Here is a 7,459-nt window from a genome sequence, read left to right on the forward strand (position 1 = left end):
CTACCAGAGCATACACCTCTAACCGAGCTTTTCCAACCCCACTGTTCTTTCCGTCATGCATCGAAGATATATTCCAAATAAAAAATTCCAGAGACAATGTAGTCCAGACTTCTTAAATTCACTGATTTTGGTAAGATTAGGTTGATACCCCATCTCGTTAAACATATGAATAACCTGAGCATTTGTAACCTTGTAGAAAGGTTTAGCATTAAGGATATTGAGAATTTGGGTAAATAGCTGTGACATCCCCAATTTCACGGCCAGAAAAGACCGATTTGTTTATGCTTTTTTTATAAATCAGAGTGATCGTTTAAAGAAAACGGTTGCAGAATTTGTTCCCAAAATAAAATATGATAACCATTTATCAAAACATTTCTCAAAAAGAATGTATTTTCGTTAAATAATAAAAACTCGGGATGTCATGTTCGTTACAGACCAAAAGCATAAACAATATAAAATAGACCTTACAATAGTTATTCAACTACTGATCTATAATCCAAAATCTCTCGTCAAGTCCACCAACTTATACCCTTGTGCCATTACCTGTAATGAAAAGAAAACTGAGTGGGTCAGGCTTGGGAGCCTGGTAAGCATATAGGGTTTTCAACCCACAATAATATAATTATTATATGTAATCAGCAAACAATCAACCCAATTACCCATCCACATTATTTTCTTAAGGTTTTACCCTAAGAACCAACTATCCTTCATTCATTTATTCGTAAGGAATTTGGCACGAATTCCATTGCTGCCAAAGCTTATTTATCAAGTACTAAATCCATAGTTATATGGCGCTAACTCCATAGTCACCAAAGTTCACTTAACAAGTGCTAACTGCATAGTCGCCAAGGCTGACTCAACAAGCGCTAACTCCATAGTCGCCAAAGTTTACTCAACGTGCGCTAACTCCATAGTCGGCAAGGTTCATCAAATAGGCACGAAGTCACATCGTCGCCAAGGTTTATACAATAGGCGTTAACTCCATAGTCACCAACTATTCCATCTACCTATGTTCTACCCAACAATTTTGTAGATATAAATACTTACACAGTTTAAATCATTTAACACCTGTATAAAACTCCAATTTCCATGCCCATCTCAAATAGACAAATAACATATAAACACATAGCACGTATTTCATAGAAAATACGTCATATTTATGTGTTAGAAGAAAGTAACTACACACTCACACATATAAACAACAATAAACTTAATACACTCAAACCATACTTGTATTATTATCGTGTTTATGAAAGGTAGTATACACTCACTTGATCAGAAGATGATCGGACAACACTACGACTTGCAGAAGTAGTATTCTTCGGTAGATCTGGAAGATCTCCATAAAAATCTGATGAGATTAAACTAACCTTTAATCTATAAAGATCGATTAGATCTTGAACAAGTATATAAACATAAACAATATGAACGCAATAATATGAATAAGTCAAGATGGAATCAAACGTGTCGAATGATTAAACAAAATCCTCAGAAGAGCTCTATTAAGAACATCAACTGTAGAGGATTGGAAGGTTACAAGAACGATTAAAGAAACCTGTTATCGTCTTGATGAATCGCTATTTCACAGATCTCTAAAAACCTTGACCTAATATGCATGCAAGCGCAAACTTATATACAAAACATAAAAGGTTCACGGCTGGACAGGCCTAAACCAGAATACAAAGCAACTTAAGCTATCGAGCCCAAAAGACGCAATCTTCAAAAATAATCTCTAGCCCAACAATCTCCCCCTTTGCGTCAGTTTGGAGTGAGACCTTCACTAGTTACTTGGGCCAGCAGCTGAAGCAGGTACCTTCTTCTTCACGGTACTAAACAGAAATTTGGTGATGGAGAGAATGGTCTGTCTAAACCGGATGTACCAATTAATCATATCTTCAAAGTACTTGATGTCATCAGCCGATTTCTTTTTACACCGTTTGATAATGAATAACACATGCTCCAAACAAGTTGTGGTGTAAAGATGCTTGTCAGCTAAAGCGAAGAGACATTTCTGTCCTTCCGCTCTAGTGAACATAACCGAGTTGCGTCTCGGGTCGATCCTGCCCAATAGCATTTGGTTGAGATCACTGGCCGATCCCACAGGAGCAATCTTTGGTTTCTTCTTGAAGACTGTGGCGACCTCCTGATCCATTAGGGCAACCTCCATGATGTAGCAGGCTAACATCCTTTTGACATGGTCTAGAATGGGACCATATTCAGCTTCATTAGTCAAAAGGATATTATACAGGACAATCCAATCATGAGGATTTAGATTCGGTAGATCTGCCAGGGAGATAATATGAGCAGTTCTTGCAGATCCCCGAATCAACTTGAACCGAACATTTATAAAACGACCTTCCGTATAAGGTTTCAGCACCCAAACGTTTACAATCTTCTGGGCGCTCCAAGTAAGGTATTGTGGACGAGCAGCCGCGAGATAGAAGTCAATGAGCTCCCTGTCAAGCTCAACATTCGGGTGAGGGACTTCAAATATGTTTGAGAAGACGTGGAAGATGAACGCCTTTCGAGTCAGCGGCATATCGAACTGCGAATTGACAGTGTTGTTGCAGTCGAACGAGATAACCGGCTCGAGCCATAAAATGCTAGGAGTTTCAATGGCCTCTTTAATCAAACGTTCCCTGGTCCAGGCAGGGAAGAGAGTCTTTCGGATCTCAAGGAGATCGTGGGCTTCTTTTTGTTTGCGTTCGGCTTCTTCAGCTTCTCGCGCCACACGACTGGCATCTTCGTCAACCTTGCGACTGTTCTTTCTTTTTAAAATGTCAGCAATGGTCTCCTTGTCTCCTTCTTCATCTTCTTCCTCAGCTATGTTTTTGCCTTTGTTCTTCACACCCGAGCCTAAGGCTTGACCAGTCGGAGATGGTTCGGTCGTGTGAGTAGCTTTGGAGGAAGGAGGTGGTTTCGATCCTAACTTCTCATATCCCCCTTTTTTCGGAATGGACACGAAACTAGGTAGCCCTTCAACTTTGTTGAGAAGATCGATGGCTGGAGAGAGTTTTTCAGCAAGGGAGCGCCTCACCGAAAAGTTTAATATGGGATCGTGTGCTTCCAGAATGTTGGATATAGCAGCGTGGACATCCGAAACACACGTTTTGATCACCTCCCTTTCGGATCGAAGATCTTCCAGTTGTTGTTGGGAGTGGGAGAGTTGAGTTGTCTTGAGCTCAAGGGCGGTTGTTTGGCTTGCCAGATCGTCCATCAACGAATGCTCGGTTGCAAGATCTTCTTGTAGCTTGGCGAGGCGAGCATCAATGGAGGCACGAAGTGCCGAGTTGTCGTCGCTTAGGTTTTGGCGAAGAGTAGCGAAAGAAGTCAACTCCGATGAGACAAAGTTGGCCAATTGCTGAACAGTTGGTTCCAAAGATGTCCTAGTGGCATTGGCGCTGTCCTGCAAGGACTTCAGCAGGGCAGAAGCGTCAGAAAATAGTTTATCGACTTTTGCGGTCGCTGCCTCACAAGCTCGAGTGGATGCATCAATGGCAGCAGTTGCTGAAGCCACCGAATCATGTTGAGCCCTGGAGAAGGCATCAACAATTTTCTGAAGGGCAGCTTCAGAAAGAGAGGACTGCTGGTTGGAAGAGGAGGCGAGAAGTAGGTCAATCTTCTCGTTGAGATCTTTGAGATGCTTCTTTGTTACTGGAGCATCATCCTCATCGTCACTCTGAACCTGAAACGGACTATAGTAGACCGAATCAAAGATCATATTTTCACCACCAAGATAAGGGTTTTCACCCTCAGAGGCATTTTCAGGAGAGGAAGGGGGTGGTGAAGTTGGGGGTGTTGTGGGTTTGGTAGGATCAGGTTGAATGGGTGTTGGTATAATTTTGGGTGGTTGTTGAGTATGGGTAGTTTCGGTTGTATGGGTTTTGGTTTGTGGTGGTTCGGTTACGTGAGGTGATTCGGTTGTAGTTGTAAAGATTGGTGGAGGTGAAGGAACTGGGGAATTGGGAAGTGCCATCTCTGGGGTAGGGGAACGAGGTGGTGTGTTGCCTCGTTGAGGAGAGTCGGCTCCTTGAGAGTCGTCAGAACCCGAACTCTCACCCTCAGAGTCACTCGAAGAAGAGGGAATAATAAGCTTTCGCTTCGGTTGAGTCTTCCTCCTCTTTGGCTGTGGGGATTGTGCAGCTTTCGTTTGTTTCCTCTTTTTGGGAGAAGGTCCCTTTGGAGCTTTGGACGCATGCTTCCCTTTTTCCGCCTTTTTGCCCCTGCTCACCGGTTTGTCGGCATCATGAATCGACCTGAGCATATCCGGTGTCAGTTCCCTTGGACCAGATGGCCTTAGCTCCTTGATCTTCCGAATCAACCTGCTGTCAGAGGGCACATCGCCATACATTGACTCCGGGATGGAGCCAATGAAGGAAAACTTCGATGCATCTAAGACGATGGTCTTCTTGGTATGGAAGGTACCAACAGAAGACATCGATGCACCGTCAGCAGTAGGAACATCAAATCTATCCATGGCCCATTTTGTAATCAGGATCCAGAATCGGGCCAACGACACCTCAGAGTGTCGGGATGATGAAGAGAGACTTTGAATAAGTTGTTGCCATAGGACAAACCCATAGTCCAGGTTAATCCCATTATAGACCCCGTACATTATGGTTAGGAAGAGACGACTTGCACCGTCTGATCCTGAGCTTCGTTCCGACAAGCCCTTGAAAAGGACTGTAAATAGGCCATTCCACTGTGGCGGCAGGCATGACTTTTTGAATTTAGCAACAGAGGTAAGAACTTCTGTGTATCCCATGTTGTAAAACATGTTATACAGATGGCCAATCTGAATCGACTCCGGATGAACTCTTGAAGGGTCAACAGCAAACCCTAGCAAGGTGGAGAAACGTTGGCGAGAGACTGAGGTTTTGTGTTCTGCAATCTCGAAAAACACCTGGTCGACGGCCTTGTCGTAGTATGTAGTCGCGTAAACCTGCGATAGAGCCACCATTAGCACAGATTCAATTCTGGAGAGAGCCGGAACAAGTTGAGAATACTTCAAACATTCTATTACCGGCGACATATAGGAGTCGTACGCCAGTGGGTTAAGATCAATGACCAGACATTGTTGTGGGCGAATGGGAAGGATTTGTGAGGTAGCATAAACAGAAGAGGAATCAGCCATTTTTGCAGGTATGAAGAAGATGATGAACAGGAAACTGTTTGGGAGTATTTGCGCTCTGGAAATTTTGAAGGTGGTAAAGAGATAAAAGGTGTTGTAGTGGGCTATTTATAGTGGGTGATAGGAGAGAGAAAAAGCGTTTCAAATCTCGTATGGAAATTTGAACCGGGTTGTTGAGTGACAGATGGATGACAGTTGAGGCGTGCGATGATCACGTAGGAGAGAGAGTGTCAGGTTCCTAGGATCACGCCGCCCAACAAGCACCGTTTCAGAGAGACAAGCCGTTACTATTTCCACACGCGCATTTAATGCAACAGGACAAGAGAGAACTTAAGGTTTAAGAGTGGATTACCGTTAAATTACGATCAACCATTTATGAAGAAATGTTGAAAGGCTTCTTTTAATTAGGCTAAATAAGGGTGGTTTGGAATAATATAAAATCTCAGAAGAAAATGAAAAACTGGATCCCAAGGGGAGAAATGTTATGGTGTTTAACAATTTCATAGGAATCACACAAAGTAGAATTTGAGATTTTAGTAGGGTACATTCGTCAATTCTTTAGTGAAAACTTGATCAACTTAATTGCTCACCATCAATTCATTAGGTGTTGAATGTTGGGTTTCACTTAGCTCGTAGTGACACGAGACTAAGATCATAAACACAGATGTTGTGTAACCATAAACCTCAGCGGTAATTTCTGAGAGTCTCAAGGGTTACTTTGATGGAATGAGTGTAGTGGAGAGGTAAAGTGGAGATGGTGTAAGAGAACGTAGTAGCTCTGCTGCGAAAATAAGGACCAAGCAGGAAACTCTTAACTCATGTGAGAAAAGAGTGAGGTAGCTCACGATTAGAATAAATGAGTTGGCCTTTTTGGGAAGACAAGGTTTGTGTATACCAGGTCATGAAGGCTATTATTCAAAATCTTATGAGGCTTGAGACACATACAGCAGCATGCTTCTAGGGACACTTAGGAAAATCATCAAATTTATTCCCATAGATGAACACGAACACACAAAAAAAAATTTTTTTTTGGAGTTTTTGAGATTAAAAAAAAAAATTAAGCAAGAAGAAAAGAAAAAGAAAAAAAAACCTTTGGAAAGAATATGAAAAACCTTGGAAAGAATATGAAAAACTTTGGAAAGAATATGAAAAACCGAACCCGAACGTTCGGTTGGATTCGGTTCAAAAAAAAAAAATTTTGAAAAACCGAACCCGAACCTTCGGTTGGTTTCGGTTTAGGAAAATTTTGAAAAACCGAACCCGAACCTTTGAAGGGTTGGTTTCGGTTGGTTTTTTTTTTTTTTTTTTTTAACACAAGGAAAAACAAAATTGTACAATAAATATATAACAGAGAAAGACTACCTTTGAAGTAATGAGCGAATCAGATAGTTGAACCGAACCCGAACGTTCGGTTGGTTTCGCTTCTTACGTTTGAGGTTGAGAGATAGTGTGAGGTACTGACTCTGATTCCATCATACCTAGCCCTTGTAATATTTTATTGAATGATGCTTCAGGAAGAGCTTTGGTAAAGACATCAGCCAGTTGATCAGTGGTTCTTACGAAGTGAACTTCGACGTTTCCATCTTCCACGTGATCTTTGATGAAGTGATACCTCAGTGCTATGTGTTTGGTTTTAGAGTGTTGCACTGGGTTATGACAGATCCTAATTGCACTTTTAGAGTCACAATATAGTGGGATCTTCTTCATATTGAGTCCATAGTCTCGAAGTCGACTCTGGATCCAAATCACTTGTGATGTACAGGATGCAGCGGCAATGTATTCCGCTTCGGCAGTAGACAATGACACACACGTTTGTTTCTTGGATTGCCAGCTGACCAACTTCCCGTCAAGGAATTGACAACCACCAGTTGTGCTTTTACGGTCGAGTCCACATCCTCCAAGGTCAGCATCAGAATAGGCTTGAACGAAGAAGCCTGAGTTGGATGGATACCATAGACCTAAGGAGGTGGTTCGTTTGAGATAGCGCAAGATGTTCTTCACAGCAAGCATGTGAGGTTCGCGTGGGTTTGCCATTGGGACTTTGACTTTTGAGTCTCCCATCATGCCAAACTTTGCTAGGAGAGTCTTCGTGTAAGCTTCCTGATTAATAAAGATCCCTTCGGTTCCCTGTCTTATGTTTAAACCAAGGAAAAAGTTAATAGGACCCATTGAGCTCATTTCAAACTTAGTCTCCATCAGCTTTCTGAATTCAACTGTTAAGCTGGGATTCGTGGAGCCAAGGATGATGTCATCGACATAAATTTAAACTATCATAAGGTGGTTACCTTCCTTTTTGCGAAAGAAGGTTGGGTCAACCGAACCTTGTTT

This window comes from Lactuca saligna, chromosome 4 (genome assembly GCF_052625555.1).
Source record: "Lactuca saligna cultivar CGN05327 chromosome 4, ASM5262555v1, whole genome shotgun sequence".
In the NCBI taxonomy this organism is placed as follows: domain Eukaryota; kingdom Viridiplantae; phylum Streptophyta; class Magnoliopsida; order Asterales; family Asteraceae; genus Lactuca; species Lactuca saligna.